Raw genomic sequence first — 22,041 nt, forward strand, 5'->3', positions numbered from 1 at the left:
TTAAGTAGTATAAAATAAAACATCGCGAAAATCCGCCCTCTTTTCAGACATTCCACCCTCAACACCCCTATTCTTCTAATATTCCACAAACATTTCAAACCTTCACGAACTCACGCTTATTTCTAAAAATTGCCATACAGAAAAAAAAGACAATACACCCTGTATAATCAATGGGGTGTTCCAAGGGTACCTGCAACAAGAACAAATATATTTAAAGAGGGTTGCAAAGAGGATTTCGCGTACCGTAATTCGAAACAAACTGTAGAATAGTTTATTGAATGTTGAACGCAGTAATGTTAACAACTTCGCTGTAATTGCCAGGTCTCCGGCAAGTAAAGTCTCGCGTTAATATTGAACCTTGACTGACGGGGACATAGTCATTCGTAGTTTCAAGGAGCCATTGATTTCTGAAATGACCGTAAACACTTACATGGCATTACGACAACAGAACGGACGAAGTGCCAGGTTGAAAGAGGAGTCGACCTTTAAGCTTTACAGCCGAGTAATTCTCGAGTAAGAGAGAGAGAGAGAGAGAGAGAGAGAGAGAGAGAGAGAGAGAGAGAGAGAGAGAAGGAAGTGAGAAGATTAGGCTTGTTTGACGTGAAAACATCGAGGTTGTATTTTCTGTAAGGAGGTGTCGCGTGGTGCCCCGTTACGTTAGCCTCGTCGTAAAGTAATAAATACATTAACCGGGTTCGACAATGCGCCTATCATCAAACAAGTCGTAAACGATCACAATGCATGAAGGCGACTCGGAGATCGGGTAAGAGAATACCGTGAAAGTACCGGGACCGTGCTCGTGATTTACGACGAGCGCTTATTTTCCGAGGCTGCGCCGATGTCCGTGGCAAGGTGACAGTCTCTTCCGGCCGGTGTCTTGCCTTTCGCACTATACTTCAGTCCTGGACTCTGAATTTCCGACTTGGGAACGGCTGTTCCCTCTTAGGCTCCCTCTTTATGCGAGAGACAATCGCAATTAGGGTCCAGAGGACGAGCGCTCTGTATGCACGACGAAGAAAGAAAGTTTATACATATATCTACGTATTTGCAACAAAATAGAATTTTATTTCGGTTGAAAGGAAATTAACACTAAACCTACCGAGCTGTCAAAGTAACTACAGTGATTTCTCTGTATATGTCGCCGAGGCCTGGATGACAAACGTCGCGGAATTATCCCCACTACCACGGGGTATACCCAGCGAGGGGAACGCCGAGGAGTGCAAACATAACACGGCTCGGGTTATGTCACCTGGACGATACACGCCGCTGGCAAGACCCGTGCGGTTGACATATATCGAGAATTCACTGTATTTGGATTTTGTGCATCTTTATAATTTCCAGAAAAATCTGGAACCGGCCATTTTGACCGGCGGTGGTGGGTTTAGTGTTGATAACATGTTTGGGGAGGGGATGGCCCTTCGATGCAAAGGGTTAATATTTGTTGTAGAGGTGTTTAAAGGCGAACAGAAAGAAGTTGTCAGTGGGAGTGCAGCTACCTATGAAACAACGCCGAATTATCGGTGGTCGAGGCAAAGGATCGAGAAGGGGTGTTGGTCGGGCTCGGGCGGGCTCAAAGGACGCGCGAAAGGATCGAGATCGGTTTTCCCCGGGCTGATCCGTTGAATAGATTCCATTTTGATCGAGCATGCGGAGGTGTCGGTAGGTTGGCCGACAGGAAAGAAGGGAGAGGCTCGCGCCGGTGCAAAGATTTTGCCCATTAACAGTATCGACGGGGGAAAAAAAGGTAGGGTGCCGCCCAATGTCGTGCGTTTTTAACGGCGGGCCCCCGGAACATGGCAGCCCGGCCATTTATTATTTCCCGCCACGCACCGGCCCGCTAACAATACCGTCCATTGACAATTTCTGCTTCACACACGACGCCGCGCGCCGCGACGCTCCGCCCACGATCGAACTACAGAGAACGCCGACGAGCCCTCACCCAGACCACCAAAACTCCTCTCCTCTTCCTTTTCGCCGACACCGATCTCTTTCGGGGAACGTATCCTCTCTCTGTTCCCCTCTCTCTCTCTTCCCCTCTCTTCCCCCCCTCTCTCTCTCTTCTAGAACACCAAGAAGCTCCGAGTGAGCTGGGTCCTCAAATATTTTCTTTCCGAATTTCCCACTGTTGGAAAACAGAACGCTTCTATGGCTCTCGGTGCTTCTGGTTATTATCACCACTTGAACGTTAAACAAACGAGAAAACGACGGCGGCGGCGTACCTAATCGCTTGGTGTATCGTGGCTCTTACAGCTTGAGAGGCTTCCTCAGCTGCTGGTGGAACTGTTTTTTAACGTTGGAGCTGCGGAAGCTGGCATACCGATCCGTTTCAATACTAACTCCATGGTAGAACTCTATTGTATTCAACTATTCTTTCATGAAACTTCTACCATCATATCCGCGACATTCTTCCGATTAAAATGACACCAAGCACGATACAATTCGGATTCCAATTACTTCAATAATCCACGATACAGTGGAACCTCGATTATCCGAACCGGTAGTATCTCCGGTGACTCATACGTGAAGGGCTCAATCTAAAACAATCCACGCGCAACACAATTCGTTGTACAAGTCAGCAAAATTTTGATCCAAAACTCCGACTAAATATCTGTTCTATTATCTGAACACTCTACTCTGTTGTATACTAAACAGACAAATAGCAAAATCGGATCACGTTGAGCACCATTTTAAGCAGAAAAATGTCACAGATATGCTGGTAAAAGTATCACAAATAAATTCTTCATATTCAGAATAGGCAATGCACCTATAGAGCAACGCTCTAACGTCCCCACTGGCCAGTTCGGATAGCAGAGGTGCCACTCTATCGCGGATTAAACAAGCACCGTAAATCGAAAAGGCATCGTGTTGGGTGTCATTTTAACCGGAAAAACGTCGCGGACACGCTGGTGATATCGTCGCAAAGAAATTCTGTGTCGCGAAAGCAGGAGAAACGCCCGAAAGCGTCCGCCGTCGCCGGTACAGATTTTCGTCTGGTTGCCTACGTGCAATTGCAACGGATCGTTAAATTGGACACGGGATCCGTAGCTGTGCCCGACAATGGGAATTCCCGAGGACGGAGATCCCGAGAGCAGAAAGTCACGTCATGATAGGATATTAGTGTTTTACGACATTTCATTATCCGTGTCGTCACGGGCGTCACTCAAAATCCGTTTCCGTCTGCACGGCAATGCCCGGGACCCGGGTATACGCGCGACGATTCCATGGTGTTTGCCGGCCATGCGACTCTTCTGGGGGAGAGTGAACAAAAAAATGCGACTTTGTCGTTTACTCGAGAGAGATCGCTATTGATCTAGTCCGCCATTGTTCCCGGGATATTCCAAAGGGCCAGGAAACTGTGCGTCTCGCCACCCCCCACCCCCCACCCCCCCGGCAGCCGGTAGTCTTCCATTTCCAGAGCGAGCCTCCATAGATCCGGGACGTTTAACCGTGACGCAATGAACATCAGTAATTTACAACCCCAGTCTTTGACCACCCGTCGACTTCTTCCGACTTTTCCGTGTGTCTCCGGTTCTATGCACTTTGCGAGACCTTGTTGCATCCTCGCCGCTGCCCTCTCGCCTCGGGAAAATTCGAAGATCGTTCCAGCTTCGTGTTACTTACCGTTTCGCCGCATTTTTTCTTTGCTGGCTCGGGATCTTCCGTGCGTTTACTGCGCAGCGGTGCCTGTGACGTCAACGCGCCGTTGCGAAACTCAACGCTGGAATTACCGAGCCATATGAGACCGATACCTAAATTTCTTTATGATCGGACTGCGGATTTTATGCGTTTATTGACAAAAATGGAGAGGCGCAACTTAAAGCAGAGGAAACATTAGAGGAATTTAAAAATACTGTTACGCTATTTTCGACCTATTAAATATATTGTTGGAAACCAGGAATCTGCGTTACCGATCGTAATTGTAATCGCGACATCTCCGTCTCCGTATTAAGGAACAATATATGTAGCAAAGCGTACGCGAGGAAACCGAGAATCCCTCACTCTGTGTATAGACGCGTGCAAGGAAAGTCGTTTATGTTTACTTAGTCCGGTGCTGAAGTGTAACGTCCAATATATATATATATATAGACTAGAGTAAAACCTGCAATATACAACATATATTAAGAAAGAAAATTAATTTCTATTTCGCTCCAGTTTGTGAAAATTGAAATAGAATAGTTTCAGTATTCAGGGTAATAACAGGGTTGTATTTATTCAGATTTCATAGGATTTTTATGGTACAGTTATTTCTATATATATGTCGCCAAGGCCTGGATGATAAACGTCGCGGAATTATCCCCACTACCGCGGGGTGTACCCCGCGAGGGGCCACGAAGCTCGAAGTTGTCTCCTGGACGATACATGACGCTGGCAAGAGTTGTTGACATATATCGAGAATTCACGGCACTTCAATCAAGAAGTGTACTAAACAATTTTCCAAGAAACTATTTCTATAACTTCACGAATTGCGAGAGAGAAAGAAATTCTTTTGACGGGGTAGGTAGTTTTAGTGTTAGAAATTGATCCCTTCAAAGTGTAATTGGTATTGAAAATAACGCGTTTATATTTTAATAATGTGGTTTATTTTCCGCTTTACACACAAAAAAAAAAAATGTTAAATAGAGTAGCAACACGTCGTGTCGGTTGCCTGTTCAGAGTTTAAACTGAAACATCGGTGGCCTCGCAAAAACAAAAAAGTAACGAAGAGAGCACACCGATTAATGAAATCGGTGGGCGCCTTCGCGTTGGCTATTGTCACGGTACAGAGTATGAAAAGCTCACATTCCAACAATTGGTAATTCCGACCGATTGTAAATTTTTTCAAAAATGTTGTCACCGTGATTCGCACATGAGCGACGCGGCAGTCGGCGTGTCAACGAGCGTACCAGAAACGTCCAGTCGTTCCACGCAAGAACGTTTCGATCCGAGCCTAAATAAGAAATCTGTGAAAAGCCATTCCTCATCCTGTTCTCCACGGTGCGTTTCCTGAAAAGCGTCGAACGGCCGACGCGAATATTCTGCGTGGGGCCATCGCAGCCGCCGTGCCGTCATCATCATCGCCGCCGTCATCGGGATCGCCGGTTTTCCGAGAGCGAGCATCTGGATCCGGGATAAAGGGCCCGAGACCACCACAAACAATAGCGCTCACAAATCGACAGCCCCGCCCCCGAGAAGAAAGGAGCCGGGGGCCAAACGCCGACAATACTCTGGCATGTTTTTCAATATTTAGTCATCATGACTTTTCGTCGGGCCTTTCGGGCCCCGGAATCTCCGCGTCGAATTGGAAACTAGATAATTCAATTAGAGAACAGCTGCCGCCAGGAGCCTGTACGCGCAGGTAGAGGCCATTTTCGGATTATGGGGTGTCCGCGGAGACACGGGGACCGAGAAAAAAAGACACCGGGGACCACCATGGGCATTTAGCGGAACCCCCCCGACATGTTTATTCGCGTCTCGATGCCACCATTCTTCTTTTTATCTCTGCCGAATTGTCGAATCTCGATTTCTCGATTCGTAGGAGTGCGGTGGACTTCTGTTTTCACGTGGTAAAAAAATTGTTTAACAGTTTCAGTGCCGAACTGGCAGCCTCAACAAGTTCCATAAAGTCAAAGTAACGAATTTCTAGATTTATGGTACTGGAGGTACTGGACAAAATTTCCGAATTGTTATTAAAATTTGTAAATTATTCCACGATTTTTATGTCATGAATCCTGTCTTCTGTTCCTGGAAATTGTGACATTCAAAGTGTTAAAAAAGACTATGCATGTATCTTTTGTGATATGCACAGTTTTTTAAAACAATTCTTTATACATTTACTGTATTTAAAATATTTCTTTTTAGAATTTTATATTGAATACTACACTGTGAATGTTTTGTTATTTTAGTTTTAGATTAGGTGACCATTTTTCTTGAATAAAATTTGTTTAAGATATTTTCTGGTGACTGAAGGTTGCAAAAGACTTTCTCCATTGTTGGTATGTTGTGGATGTTCATGCAAACTTTCTGCCGGGCCCTTTCAGTTTCATTTAGTGCACTTCAATAGCTAACAAAATCATAAATATTCAAAGTATTTGGCCAAGTATTTGCTCCTTTGTAGTCAAACGTCTGAATACCACATGTCATCCCAAGTTGGTCCGTCGAAAGGGCTTGTTTTCATTGAGCAAAGAGGATGCATTGTATCCAGTGTTGATCCCTGTTAGTTCAGTTGTCCCAGCTAAACTATGGTAGCGTTCGGTTCGCCTCTGGATGCTAAAACTGCAGTTTTTCTATGTGCGAATCGGAGCGTGGATTATGCTTGCAAAATTCCTATATTTTTCCTATTCTAACACTACTGTAAAAATGTTTCCAAAATTGTTCAACAGAACAGAACTAACATACTATTATTATACATAGAGAATCAGAAGGTCTTGATGCAAAATCAAATTTCCTCGGTACAATTTACAAAGACTAAACCGAAGTGTTAGCGTTCGAGGAGTACAGTATTGAATCTAATCTTTTGTAATACACGTTTCTGTCGTACAACGTGCATGAAGCTTTCCTTGGAAACGCGTCCACGTAACAAGTGTGACCGACTCCTGATGGCAGGCTCAATACCGTATCCAAAGAACTCAAGGAAAAATCCCCGGAAGGTTGCTTTCTGTCACGGTGAATCATTGAAATTAGCTGCATCTGGTCCCTTTTCTCCTTCTTCTCCTTTTAACGACATTGTGTCGTGTAACATTATGCCGAAGCGGTCCGATCTTCTCTGAACACCCTGAGAGCCCTGGGTACAATTAGTTTGAATCACTGCAATAATTACATCTTTTTCTGTATTGTCCAAAAATTGCGTATTATCGTACATCATTGTGCAATGTTAATCGCACCTAATTGTAGCTCGTCTTAATCGTGTATTATCGTATTTAATTCCCATCGTACGTTAATGTACATCATTTTAATCGTACATTATTCCATTTCATCATAATATATATTTATTTATTTATCGTAGCTTTAAACCAAGTGGTTTATTTAGCAAGTACAGCGATTTCTCTGTATATGTCGCCAAGGCCTGGACGATAAACGTCGCGGAATTATCCCCACTACCGCGGGGTCACGGACGCCGAGGAGTGTAAACACAACTCGGGTACGTCTCCTGGCCGACACACGACGCTGTCAAGACCAGTGTTGATGACATATATCGAGAATTTACTGTACAATATTTGTACACGTAGCTTATATCACATAAGTGTTGCGTTACATTATCGAACATTCTTGTACATAATTTTAATTGTGCACGATTCGGCATCGCTTTAATCGCACATTGTCCCGCAGCGTTTGAATCCTGCACAATGGTACGCACATCGTTTCAATCGTGCATTTAGATGTTAATGACGAGGGTTCCCGAGTCATTTGGCGTGCCTGTCTCCGATCCATTTCCGAAGAACAATCTTTGCCACGCATACACGTTCGCCCGCGAGATTAGCATGAAAATGTGAAAGGTGAAATGTTCCTTTCGCTGTTCGACGTTGTGCTCCCGGAACGTTAGCATTCGCTGCTCTCGTGGATACCGCGCGCAGACACGTCTATGGGAGAAAGCAGGGGTCAGCTTTAGTCTCGTTCGATTAGCATGAAGGAGCAAACAGAAAGCGCCAAATGATTTTTGTTCGGCGTTACATGGGGCGGCACAATACGAGCGATTGAGCGTGAGGGGATGAGTGGTGGATCAGTGTCTGCCCGGGCTGGCATCGGTTTTCTGTGTGGTAAACACGTTCTGTTAGCGAATGTAATGATGGCCCATCGTGTCATTGATTTGTGGCTCCATTAGGTCGAGGCTGGCCGGCTTCACACCTGGCAGCCCTCCTCCTCTGTCAACCGCGCGCTGCCTATCGTTCGATAAATCCGAATTACTTCTCCTTCAGGACGTCTCGATCCATCGACACCGTTCTTCCCGATCTCCCTTCTCATGCTTCTCCTCCCCGTTCGGGCGTTGCGAATTCATTTTCACCATCCGCGCTGTTTATCAACCACCTCTCGCCCTGCTTTGGGGCTCCGCAGAAGGTTCTCAGACGGAGGAATTATTTTTGCAGTTGCCGTTCAGTCATTAGTCGAGATTTATGCGAGTACAGATTTTTAAGGACCTGCTCAGAAAAACTGAGGCAAAGGATACTTTGTCAGGGGTTGTATTGTGCTAAGAAAATTTCTAAGTCCTCGGGTCCTTGCTGTGACACATATCGTGTACCGTTTTCTTGGGACCGCGTAGAAAAGGACCTCCCAGTGGAGGGACTAAGATCGTGTAGCTCTGTTCGGCTTAGATCAAGACTTTACCGTACTCGGGTATCGTAAAGGTTAAATTGAGTCGAGGTTTTACGTATTTTAACACCTTGCCGATTTTATTCGAAGATCGGCACTCGCCAGATTTTGCCACCAGGGTCCCGAATTTGCCGGGAGCGATTTCTTCGAATTTTGAATTTCCCGAAAGGTCGATTGAAAACAGTCATCGACCGTCGAGCTTCGAATTCTGTTGATAGTAGACGCGGCTCCTTTCTGTCAGTCCGGCGACGTGTCGTGCGGTTTACAACACAGCTTCTAACATTATTGCCATTAGCCGGGAGAGCTCGCCTCACGGTTACATCTCTATTATGGTGGCCCTTGCCACGGAAACTCGTCTTTTAGCTGCCGCCGCTCGCTCGCCACGATCTCTTTCCGCCTTTATTTCTGCCCTCTTTCATCTTTGACGTGGCGGAGACTCGGGTACCCACCGTGTGATTAATGAGGCATTCACCAGCAATCCTGAGTTAGAGGCGGCCCATGCCGGCGAGCATGTTCACAGAGGTGTTCAACGTCTCCATTCAACACCGCCGGCCACACTTTTTATTGCTTTTCGCATTCTTCTGGTAGCCGCGTCGATAATAAGATGCATCGCGCCGCTGAATCAATTAATCCCAGCCCTATTCCACGCTCTGTGCTTTGACAATCAATTTTCTGACGATAAACCCACGTTTTTATACCTCCGGATCGCTATTAACGACGGCGCGCTGTCACGTTACGCAAATTTACGCGGCTGCAACGTGTCAACAGGATTTTTTGAGAATTTTTTGTTTTTTTTTATCTGCTCTGTGCAAATCAGAAAATTTCCTTAGGTTTTTTATTTATTACTTAACTCGTAGCTGTTCCTCCGTTTTGTCAACTGCTCCAAAAAATCTCCACCGCTTTCTGTGGATTTATTCTCAATTTTTATTCAGCAACAAAATCACTTTCCGTTAATGCGACCACTTTAAAATAAACGTCTACAAAAAAAAAAAAATCACTTTATCTTCTAACGAGAGGGAGTAATTGGACTGTAAAAATTATAATCGGGACTTATTAACCCTTTGCACTCGAAGCCATTTTAACTCCAAAACGAAACATTTCTTTCGACCTAGAACATTTCCCTTCTATGTATTTCTTTTTTTCGTGTTACGCATACGAAAATGGTGCGATTCACTCGTACAATACTGAAATGTTCAGTAAATTTTCGAACACAAACAAATTCAATAATGTGAAAAATATTTTGAATAACGATACAGCAATTTTTAGTGGCGCCTTACAGTCGCCATTCGAGTGCTAAGGGTTAACTCGTCGCGGTGGGGATAACCTTCAATTTTATTCCGGTATAAGACGACGCTTTTCATTTCGAAATAAGAAAATCGCTATCCCGAAATACGGCGAAAGCCGGTCCCGAACCTTGTATCGAAGGCTGTAGTGAAATAAATCGGCGTGGGTCAGAAACGACCCCGGCACAGGCGTGGAACTCGCAGTAAGTCCGAGGGTTAAAATCTAGTTTCGAATCGAAGTGTTTTACATGTTAGCGCGAACACAACCGCAATTCGGAGGATCAAAGGAAGCTCCAGCGATTTCGGTGAAAGGTGAGAGATCTAGTTTTGAATCGGAGCGTTTCGCAGCCTCGCACGGAATTGAAACGGCGGGATTAGGAATGTTAGCATGAACAAGTGACTTTAACAACCGCGACACGTATCCCGTTGCCGGTTTCATTCACAGATTGCGCGAACGTTTGGATCTCGGATCTCCGAACAAGCCGCAAACAAGCAAACAAAGGGACGCGGCTCAATTGTCACCCGTCACAGTGCCGATACAATACGAAGGACAATTGTATCCAACAATAAGGCTATCCTACACTGCCGTTCGGTAAATTAGTCGCTCGGGGTCCAGCGACGAGTCTTGGGGGACGCGTTCGCATGTCATTCCTAGTTACGGGGACAATGGCGAAAGAAACGCTGTCATACGAAACCCCACCGGCCTCTCCCGTTCCAGATTTCCGTTCTTTGATATTGTATATTCCTCCTTTGTGCGAGAGCCACTTTATTAGCAACCTTCTATTTTTATTTATACACCGATTTCGATCCAATTATTTTTCGACTCTGGTCTGCCGAGGATTTTTTAAACGGGTCATTTTATTTCTTGTTCTCCATTTTAAGCGATACACATGCTTCTCTCTTCTTTTTAATATCTATTTCTTGCATATTTTTAACGATTTCATAACATTTGTTTGCTTTTATTGGATATCTAGGCACTAATTCACCCGGCAATTTTATTCCAATTATTTTTGCAATTTTTGGATTATTGTAGGCTTTCTCCTAAATGCAGAATTATTTGTTGCACGTTTTTAACGATCCTAACGTTATTTTATAAAGTTCATATTCATCAAGTACCGACTTTATTCTTCACGACAAATTCAGAAGAAATAAATATTAGTGAAACGGTGGAAAATAATTCATGAAAAAGGGAAATTCGTCATGAATTTTTCGGTCAAATCATAGTGAATCTAAACTTCAATAAAATCAATGAAAAATATAATTACACGCGCATTAAATAAGGGGAAAATGTCTCCGTTTTTTAAAATTGGAAATCAAAGTTATTCCCTTAAGAGAAAATTAAATATCCAAAAGTGTCCATAGTTTTCAGAATAATGTATAAATAAATAAATAAATGGAAGGAGATCCATGAAGAAATCCCTAATTTTTCGCTCGAGATCCCGTGAAAGTGCACTCACCGGAACCGTCGGAATTAATTGTGCAGAGAATCGCAGAAAGGCCGCGAGATTATCTGCATCGAGGATATTGCTAGCTTTAAATGGAGCATTGTACGGTTATTCATGGGCGTCGATGATATTGTGGATTTGCAGAATTAGATAGCGCTCCGACAATGTCCTTCACCTTCGAGGGCAGGGCCTCTGTAATCCTGGATCAGGATAATCTGACTTCAATGGCGCGGCACGATGCGAATTTCAAGTGTAAACGTTCTACTTTGGGCTCTTCCTGGACGCCTTTTCGAGTGCCTATCCAGATGGATGAATTACATGCGATAAACAATTACTTGCACAAAATTTACAACCTCCAGAACTGTTGTTCTACCTGCCATAACTCATTGCCGCGATTTATTCGATTTCAGGTACGTGCGGCCATCGATCTCTCTGCATACTCTCTGTACAATGTTATTAATTCCGAGCCAAGTATTTTATTTCATACGACTGCAATTTTCTTTCGGCTTTCATGTGGAAACGTTTGTTTTTGGAGACTCATTGATACTTAGTAAAATATTAAAAATGTATAGTTCTTCCAAACCGAATTTTTTAATACCAAAATCGTATTAAAAGTTTTATAAGTACCACTGAGTCTCCAAAAGTAAACGTTTAATTATATAATAAACGTTTGATTATAATACGAACTCAAGATTTTACACAAGAAACACAAATTTTGGAGAATATCCATAGCCAGCCCAAAATGTGTTTAAACTTCACCTTGGCAAGCCAGAAATTTTAAACTTTCCATTATACAATCCTGCACATCTTGACGAGAAAATGCCAAAGATGGATGTTTTAATGCGAGGGATTCATTGGTTCAAAAGTTATGCGTGCTCGGAGCGCAATAATTACAGTTGCAGGAATCGTTCCAACGTCCGAGCCGATTGATTTAGCGCAATGAAAGACGTTTCTTTGTCGAAAAGAAGAAAAAAAAAAGTGGCCATTCGAATCTTTTCGTTCCGATAGATGTCTCGTCAGATAGCAGTTACTTTGGTTGCTCGTAACACGATACCTAGATTAGGGTAGCCGGAGACGAAGAGAAAAAAAGGCGCAGACCCGAACGGGAGAGCGCAGGGGCACACGGCCGTTTGTATTTGCTCAATTTACAGTTGCGTAATTTCATAATGAAGACCCGACGTTCCCTCTTCCTATTTTTTACTCTCTGGCTCCTTTTTTGGTCGCGATCGATTTTTGTCCGTGGCTCGAAAAATGTTACAATGGGCGACTTGGCCTTTTCAGAATCGGAAAGAGCGGACGGGCCGTCACAAAGCGGCTAGGTGTCGTGTTTCCCGGTTGTTTCGATGAATACGGAATACAAAACAAATCAATAAGGGCAGTTTCTCGCAAACAACCGGTCCCGACAGTAGCAACGAACTTTCTTTCGATCTTTTCGAGCGCTATGCCAATGGCAGCGTCGAAAGAGATGCTCGCATTTCCTCGCAAGTGACCAATCCTGAATTTTCTGCATTTGGGATAAAAATTTGTACAATTTTAATACAGGGAAAAGATTAAGTTTTGAGACATTGATATTATTACTAAAATTAGTGAAGAAAGATTTCTACTCGCTGCACCAAATTTTTATTTCGCATAAACATCAGCAGTCTAATAACATAATTTCAAAAGCGTGCTAGGATCGAATTTCTCAGCACAGATGCACCTCCTTGGAAGGACGTTAAAATAAATAGCCTGATGGCAGGATCGTCATCTGTTGCTCCTGCTGGTTCGAAGGTCAGACGAAATTTTCAGGGAAACAATGGAGGCCCAGTGAGTCTGGTTCACGGCTCAACGTGGTAGGAACCCGAAGAGAAGTTTCTCCCTTCAGCAGGGGTTGCAACTCATCGCCAGAACGGTGGAAATGTATTTCTATTTATTTTTTGCCTCTCGCAATCAGTGCAGAAAATTGTCATTTCGCATAAAGATCCGCAATCTATTAACCCTCGGACTCCTGCGAGTTCTAGGCCTATGTCGGGGTAACTTCTGACCCACGCCGATTTATTTCACTACAGTTTTCTTCCGATATGAGGCGAAAGAAGAGGGGATAGCGATTTTCTTATTTCGAAATGAAAAGCTTCTTATATCGGAATAAAATTGTACACACGGTCGCTGGAGCTTATTTAATCTCATATTCGTGTTCAAAGTCTGGCACGGGATTAAAAACGAGTAAAATGACCTTACAAAAAATTAATATATCAGGATTATATTAATATAATTGATATAGTGAGTCTCTGTCGAGGCATTACTGTACAAAATCGACGCCAGGAGCTTCGAATCTGACCGATCCTCGGAACGAAGTCGTTCGTGAGTTGGTGAAGTCGCTTTCCAAGTCTTCTCGGACCTCTGTGGAGGCAGTAACGGTTGCATTTGTCATGATTAGCCGTTTTAGTCACGGTGACCCGACGTTATGCATGTCCTAAGACGTGGTACAGCTCGACGAATCCGCCGGACGTCGTTATTAACGCAATCGGCAAAGATTTCCGAGCCGCACGATTCAATATGGCGACACGGGCTACGCAGCGCAAGGCTTGCACCGAGGTGCAACCAGCTCTCTATCTAAAGCTAAGTCCGCGCGTCCTGTTGCTCCTGCTGCGCGCTTATAAGGAAATTTATGCGCGACTCGTAGATCTCGCGATGAATACGTTTCTATCGTATTTCAGCGGATAAACGAGTGTTGAGAAACAGATACATTTGTTTGCGAGCCTGGCCACGATCGTCTATGCTTCCTCTATAAATCAACCATCATCGGGCTCGACGGGGTGCCATGTTTATCTAGCTGCATTCCCATTTTCATGGATTGTTTCGCGAAAACCAGGACCAAACGGTCATTCTCCTGACCAAAGGAGCTGCGGCCAGAAATAGAAATGTGCGAGAAACATGTTAGAGTGTGTTCACGAGCATGTTTTCCTGTGGTTTGTACATTGAAAAATGCTATGGTTGCTACGGGATGTGCAGCTTAGAGCAAGTTGCAAACTGCTTGTGCATCGTCGATTTTATAAAGACTATTAAAAGAAAATTGTAAAATATAGTTTTTTAGTGTAAAATGCTGATTTTTAAATTGTAGAATATGAATTGAATTTTGTAGAATATAGGGATGTCAATTTGAAAAATTTGTGAGTGCTAGAAGTGCATCTAGAACTGCAATTTACGAGAGCAAGCTGCAAACTGCTTGTGTATCGTCGAATTTATAAAGACTATTAAAAGAAAGTTGTAAAATATAGTTTTTTAGTGTAAAATGCTGATTTTTAAATTGTTGAATATGAATTGAATTTTGTAGAATATAGGGATGTCAGATTGAAAAATTTGAGAGTGCTGGAAGTGCATCTAGAACTGCAGTTTACGAGAGCAAGCTGCAAACTGCTTGTGCACCGTCGAATTGATTCAAGAATATTAAAATACAATTATAAAGTATAGTTTTTTAGTGTAAAATGGTCCTTTCGGAATTGTAGAATATAATGAAGAAATTTGTGAGTGTTGAAACTGCATTTAGAACAGTTCATGGGCAACCTGTAAATGGCACGTGCATCGTCGAATCTATGCAAGAAGATGAATAGTGGAATAATGAAATTTGGGGAACTACAAAAGAGATTGTAAGGGTGAGAGACTCTAAATCACACAGTTACGAAATTTTTAAAATAACACTAGACAGAAAAGGTTCAAGAGAGTGTTACAGTGAAATCTTTCGGAGTCGGTTGTTCGAACAGGCGAAAGACTGCTAATTTCCGGATCGCTTTGTTCATCACAATGCGTGTTTTATTAAGAACGGTGATGATGCGATTCCGTTCGAAACCCGGTCGTTCGAACAGTTTCGAACGAGCGAATAACAAGATGCGACAGGCTGCGCGTGTTATTTTAGGTTTCAGCACAAAGAACTGTGTTAAGCGAACCCATACTAATTGAATCGAGTGCAATGTTTCGCTACAGGCGATGCGCTCGTGTCTATTTGTTTTACGGAACCCGTAGTTTCACCCGTAATTGCGTAACAAAAGAGTAGTAAAATAAATCCGGAATTCTGCTAATTGGTCGATTTTACCTGATTCACTTTCACTCATACACAGTTCATTTATATCAATCAAATTAATAAGGAATTTCTATGGCAGATTTCTGCTCAATTTCCTGCTTAAAGTGTAGCAATAAAAAATAAAAAAATTATCATTGCTCTAACTACTAACTACTAGCCCCAGCAAAATTTGTTTTACTCTGCCTTCAAATTGCTAAATAGCGATTTTTGCACTAACCACTAGCTACTAGCCCCAGCAAAATGTCAGATCAGTGAAATCGTTAAATAGTGAGTTTTGGCGCCGAACTCCAGCACGAAACGTGATAATAAAAAACAGAAAAATTACCAATTTCGCCAACTGCAGAATATTTAGCGAGGATTATGTTAACAGAGGCGGCCATCGCCATAGTGCGCTCCTAACACAAGCGGCAGAGGATGACGCGTGCAGTGGTAGCACACAAAGCCGAGTATAAAGCTGTCCAAAGGAAGATTCCTTGGAACGAGCTTGTCAGCTCAACGTTGAACAGCTGTGGCGGCTCGATCGCATGAAATCTGTAATTATCGGATCGTTAAGGACTGTACCCTGACAGCGGACGGACAGACAGACGCAGTAATTAATAAATTGTATTTTTACTCGAGCACACTTACCGTACCTGTCAAAACTTGATCAGCACGAAGGTTTCTTCTCGCCTTGTTAATTCACCGCGCAGCCTTATACTGATTAAGCAACTTCGTTTCCCATCTGTGCCCGTATCGTTATGGTAAATTAATGGCTCATGCTATATGTATGTGACGTAATTACATTTTTAATAACACGCACGTTTGCGCGGAAATGGTGCAAAACGATTAAACTTTAGTATACCCGTTTCAAATTGGAGCATTTAAATTCTAGATTTTTTGAATAGATATGAAAAATTCTGTTGATTATGCGTTAATGTTAGAATTAAAATTCTTAAATAAAGATTTAAAGAAATTCAATCATCATTGAATTAGGCATTTGGGAATTCAATGAATTGTTTAACAAACGCAGCGAGTGCACTGACAGAAGAGAAAGTTTGCATTACAATTTATTCTCATCTAACAATTTAAGTGTCCTCGTAACAGAAACTTTGTTTAATCTATACTTAACCATGCAGTGCACGGGAAATCAATGACTACACACGACAATGTCCATAGAAGCTTGTGTCGACAAGCAACTGTTCAACATAATCTAGAAAAGAGGAACGAGAACAACTCATTGTTCAGGTAAAACTTCAATTCTAAGTAAACTTTTCTGGGTTAGATTTGAAGAACAGTGTACTGCCGAAGTTTGTCCTCTTCGCTGGCAATTTTCTGCACAAAACTTGTAATATTTCATTAAATTAAAAATGATATTCAACGTATTTCAACTTCTATTATTCCATGTGGTGCTTGGTAATGGGAAACTCTGCCATTTTTAAATATTTTGTTCTGAAAAAAATGGAGGGGAATTGGAAAATGTATTAACATCCCTTGAAACCCAGAATTTTTCACTTGTTAATTGTCCTTGAAAAAAATTCTCGAAGACACAGCACATTTTTAGATGGTCAATGGTTGGTCCACCCCCTCGAATATGTTTATTTTCAGCAGTGTGACAACAGTGTTGCATCGAGGACCATTCGATCAACAATTAGCACGATGTCTGGTGCTTGGGCCCCATCGGAAATTGAATTACGATGCGACAAAACCGAATGGAGATTAGGAAAAGTTCAGTGCGCAAGAAGCCGTGCCCTTTCCATCCCTCGAGGGCTTCGGTCCCGTTGTGTAACTCTATAACCCTGCATATCTGCACATTTGTATCGAGCCGTAGGGTTTCAGGCCACGGCCTCTTTTGTTGCTCGATCATGTTGTTTCGTTTCGTTTCGTTATTGGCCGCAAGGTTCCACAAGCTTTGCCTATGCCTCTGTATAGCGTACACGCATAGAGAGAAAGAGAGAGAAAGAGAGAGAAAGAGAGAGAAAGGGAGAGGGAGAGATTGGGTTCGCCCGCGATTAATACTGGGAGGGTAGTTTCCGACGACATATGTTCCTGTATCGTGTTACAAGACGTTTGTCATCATCAGAGCCGCCATTGTTCTTTAAAATCTCGGGGCGCTACCGAATACGGTGGATTCTCGAAAAATGTCAACTAGACCGGCCCCCGTTCCTCGAAACGACTTCTTAAATCACTTCGTCACCCTCCGACGCCATCTTCGTTTCCTCGAGCAGCACACTTCACTAATTTTTCTATTAAACTGACGATCTCTGCGTTTTTACTGCTCGCAAAACGGCTGCATAATATTATTAAACCACTTCCGCACCCTCTGACGCCGTCTTCGTTTCCACAGTTAGGGTAGTTTACTAATTTTTCAGTTGGGCTGACGATTTTTGCAGGTTTACAGCTCGAAAAATGGCTGCATAATGTTACTAAACCACTTCGGCACCCTCTGACGCCATCTTCGTTTCCACAATTAGGGTAGTTTACTAATTTTTTCAGTTAAACTGACGATTTCTGAATTTTTACGCAGTGGCTAACACTCTTAGGTTTCTTGGCATCCCCGACGCCATCTTCGTTTCCACTATTACTTCAATTACGGCAAGATGCCCATTAAATAAGTCGATAATTTTATGTCACCAAGACGATTAAGAAACAACACTTTTGTGAATCACTGTCTAAATAAACTTGAAGATTCACACATTTAAAATTGTTTAAATCTCATTGGACATTAGTCTGTCAACATAAATTCTTAACAAATAGTCGAAAATTGTTGCATTTCGGGGAAAGGTCTTTTCCTGTCTCATTATCCACCGCCTGCAACCGTTAATGGCATTTGCAACAGAGTCGCGTATTCCCCAATTAAAAAATGTAGTTCTGATTTATACGGCAGTTTGTCGTTACCAGCGACGGTTCTCGAAACTTTCGAAAGGTCAGAATAGGTGGGGAGGAAAAAATCGTCCGGAAAAATTACGTCAGTTAAAAAACTGTGGAACAGGTCGTGGTCCTAGGTTACCTAGGGAACCCGGAATCGAATGTCGATCATTAAGCGTAATCAAACGGCTGACTGGCCCCGCGATCCCGATCTTTTTCTGGGGCACAATACGTAATTCCGATATACGGTTTACCTGACGCAGCTGCTGAATCGAATTCACCTACGAAATTATGGGCATCTCGCTCCCTGGCGAACCTAAAACGCATTTATGATCGATTCGGCAACCCATTGATGTCGAAGGTCGAACCGTTTTCCGATAATAAATTTCGAAAAGGCCACCCCTTGTGTTCGGCTACCTGACCTGTCGCTCGAAAACGGATTTTTTCTGGGGAAAAATTTTTCAACCCCTACCAAACGTGCAACGGGGCATTAACTTTACTTCGAAAATGCTGTTGGTGGTTAAACTACTGGTTTCGGATTTTTCCGAATTTTGCAATGTTCTAATAGTCCTTTCAAAACCAAAACCTTCAATTTTAATAGCCTCTAATACTACAATTAATCTATTTAAAAGATTTCTAATTTTCTATCTCACAATTCTATTTCACATCTATTTGACTAACTCATTGGAGTGGTTCCTGATTTTCAATTTTATAATTATCTGAATTATTCAAGCACGTGAATTCGATCTTATAATTTTTATAAGAAAACACAATATTGTGACTAGACTGGAGATTTTTATGCACAATAAAAGTATTCTACCTCGTATACAACTGGGAGTTAAACCAAATTTTCTAACTTAATCATTTTAATAGTTATAGTTAACATAATCATTTTTGTCATAAAAGTAGAGGTATTCTAATAATAACTTTTAGTGCTCTGCAGGTAAAATTATATTAATATAAAGTTTCAAACCTTTTTGATGGAACTGGAACAGCATAGAAGCCAGAAAATGATAAAAAGCAGCGATCAATCGAGAAAATCCATAACATCAAAGGTCCTCGCCATCAACTGCCACATTTGTATCGTGCGGGTGGTCGGACAGGTCCCGGACCATTTTGTCAGCGGTTTGTCCTGGATTAATGCTTCCCCGACACGGGAAAGCCGAAAGTGTAGGTTCTTTTAGGCCGACGAAAGAAAGCGTGGTTTTTTAGTCGGCTCCCTTGTGTGTATATTCGTGCATGTCCCTGGGGCGCTAATGACGATCGATTATCCTGCATACCTCCAACACCCTCTATCCTTCCTCTTCTTCTCTCTCTCTCTCTCTCTCTCTCTCTCTCTCTCTCTCTTCTCGTTTTTTGTTTGCACCGGCATCGGTCGAATCTATTTGCCGCGGACAACGATTAAGTCTTCCGACTAAAGATTCTCATATTTCAGCCGATCCAATACGAAACGCACCGACTCTGCTAAACAGAGGGAAACCGAGCAACCGATTTGTGATTTTTCATTCGGATATAGTGTTCGTCACGCGTTTAGGATTTATGTGGTGACGCCTTCCAAAGAATTTTGATTTCAAGAGATTCGTCTGCGTCGGTCTTGCTCGGTTCGGTTTCTGAAAATAAACGGATTTTGTTAGAATTTTGGTAAAATTACACTATCCAGCAAATATGGTTTAAATTCATAATCTACAATAGATTAGAAATACCTTGTAAAAATTTCTGGGGCGCACAGAAGTTCTGAGTTTAAAATTGTGAATAATTTTAAAAAAGTGCATAATGAATTGCAAATGTTTTGTAAAATCTTCTGCCTTGCTTGAAATTTCTGAGTTCCTTGTACGTTCGAGTAAAAATGAACCTATTCACTAGTTTTACATATTATGTAATGATTTATAATGTACTGTACTTCTTTAAAAACCGACGTTATGAATAAAGCATAATTTTTAGGTTTAAAGTGAAAAGCAAAAATTGCCATCCCATTTCTGAGGAGCGTATGAGGGTTAATGCGTGAGTTTTGGAGTTAAAACAGTTATGAACGTAAAGCGGTATAGTCTCCGATAGGCCCGCATATAAATTAATGAAAAATATTGTAAAACGAAGTGCAGTGTGGATTATATCCGCCGGCTGCGAAAGAATTCAGGAAACGTACCTGGCTGTAGGTATTACTTGATACCTGACGTCTCTAAGAGGATTACGTATTACCCGCGAATTCGAGGAGAAGACAAAATGGTTCATCTTCTCATGCCTAAAACTTAAGGAGATTAAAAGTTAACCATGTCCCGTTCGCCGTCGCCGAGAGAGAGACTCAAAGTAGATTAGCGGTAAGTTCGATATAACATTACCCCGGCTTTCGCTGATCCTGTTACATCCTGCCCGGAATTAAAAATATTGTCATCCTGCAGGATTATACCCACGGATAATATCTCAGGCCTTGTCAAACATAAATGAAAGTTCCGTCGAATCGTGGCCGGGTCTTGACACCCGTAGTGACAGGCCCAACGTTCTTTTATTCTTCTTGTTGTCTTCGCTGACCGAGGCTGGCTCTCTTAAACATTCATGAGAAGTCATTTATCGATGCAAAAATGCGACTTTCAAACGACAATTTCAAAATTGAAATGTGCTTCAGATCTTAAAAATCCACGAAAACCCAAAAAATTGATTGCCTCGGTGCAAAAATAATTCCTGTTTTGGAGCATAGATTTTAAAATTAAATTCCTGTACTCCATATTAAAATTAATTTTATTAACCATCGCCTGTATTCTGGCACTCTTAAAAATCTAGGAAAACCCAAGAAATTTATTATGCAAAAATAACATCTGTTTTGAGGCCTTGATTTTAAACTTTACTTCTCGTGCTTCAGATTAAAATTAATTTTATGAGAATAGTAAAATCCATCTGGATTCTGGCACTCTTAAAAATCAGAACTCGAGCAGTTAGCTCGAAGCAAAAATAATTCCCACTTCAAATTAAATTCTTCTGCTTGAGATTAAAATGTTTTTCACGGAAGCCTGGAAAGTCGAGCAAGGGGAAATTTGTTGTACAAATTTGTTGCAGCAGGTTCGACAAGCTACGTTAAACGATCAATAGGTAGAAATTGCAAAGACGGATGGTCCATTCTTCTGCACTCATTCTTTTCGGTTGACCTCCTCACGGATCACGTAGATCCGTGTTCTACAGATTCAGATCGCTGATCCATCAAGTGTCCGGTATCTTCGAGCGAAGGGGTTGGCGAAGCTGCGGGATTGGTGTATGCACACTTAGAGGAACATAATGGGCTATCCTGCTAGACAAGATTGGTTACACCTCCGTCTTGCCGGTGTCTATTCAATTGTGGAACCCGCCTACGGTGCCACTGCCAAAACAACCTTGACAGTATTGTCCATCGAAATAACTCGTCGATGATCGATGGATCTGCGGCCGCTCCTTCTCGCGCGAGCAGTGTGTCGCTATAGTCGGCTGGAAAAGAAGTAGCACAGTGTTAGCACTGCTTAACGAATTAACATTGCTTCAATCAGTATCAACATTTCTCATAATCAAATTTCCTCCTAGTCGTTCAGTTCTCAAATCTTTTTGCCTTAATTGTTGTTTAATCATATTTCTGTGCCCTGTCCAATACAAATCAAACTCGAAAATGGCCTGGGCTGAGAATGTTAACTCTTCACAATTGAAAGATTGCAAGATATACAAATTGAAATTAAAATTCGTCCTCTTCGTTAAGAATTCAATAATGTTCCAAAGATGAGGAAACCGAAATTTGTTGGCGAGTGAGGTATAAATATTCGCGTCACAGTTTCACGCGGGAAAGGTGAGTAGAAGGGGGCGATAAATGACGATGACGAAACAGCGTGGAAGTAGAATGGTTGTGCATCATGTTTACCATCGCCTCACCTATTTTCATTGTGCTGAAAGAATGGTGGCTAGCGGACGGCTTCCTGTGTTTCAGCGACGAGCGAAAGCATGGCCGTCGCGTGGGGGGGAGGTGTTACCTTTTTTAATTCGAGACAGACAGAAAGACAGGCTGGAATTAACTCGTCCCCTTTCTCCGCCAGGTAATGATTACGCTTCGATCTGGAATACCCGGCATTTTGCCTGCTTAGAAATTGAATAGAGGCGTACAGGAAACGCGGCCATGCTG

General features: G+C 42.4%; 2 long non-coding RNA genes across 2 annotated transcripts in view; both read right to left on the reverse strand.

Annotated features, from left to right (window-relative positions):
* The window catches only part of LOC143360565 (uncharacterized), a 272,755-nt gene that overhangs the window by 210,015 nt on the left and 40,699 nt on the right, over positions 1-22,041 (reverse strand). The gene's annotated exons all lie outside the window — the stretch shown is intronic.
* Positions 621-20,310, reverse strand: LOC143360568 (uncharacterized). The gene is made up of 4 exons (XR_013083306.1): positions 20,056-20,310; positions 15,696-15,826; positions 15,394-15,599; positions 621-999 (listed from the first exon to the last, which is right to left on the reverse strand). It is a non-coding gene; the product is annotated as an uncharacterized LOC143360568 (long non-coding RNA).

This window comes from Halictus rubicundus, chromosome 13, assembly GCF_050948215.1.
Source record: "Halictus rubicundus isolate RS-2024b chromosome 13, iyHalRubi1_principal, whole genome shotgun sequence".
Taxonomy (NCBI): domain Eukaryota; kingdom Metazoa; phylum Arthropoda; class Insecta; order Hymenoptera; family Halictidae; genus Halictus; species Halictus rubicundus.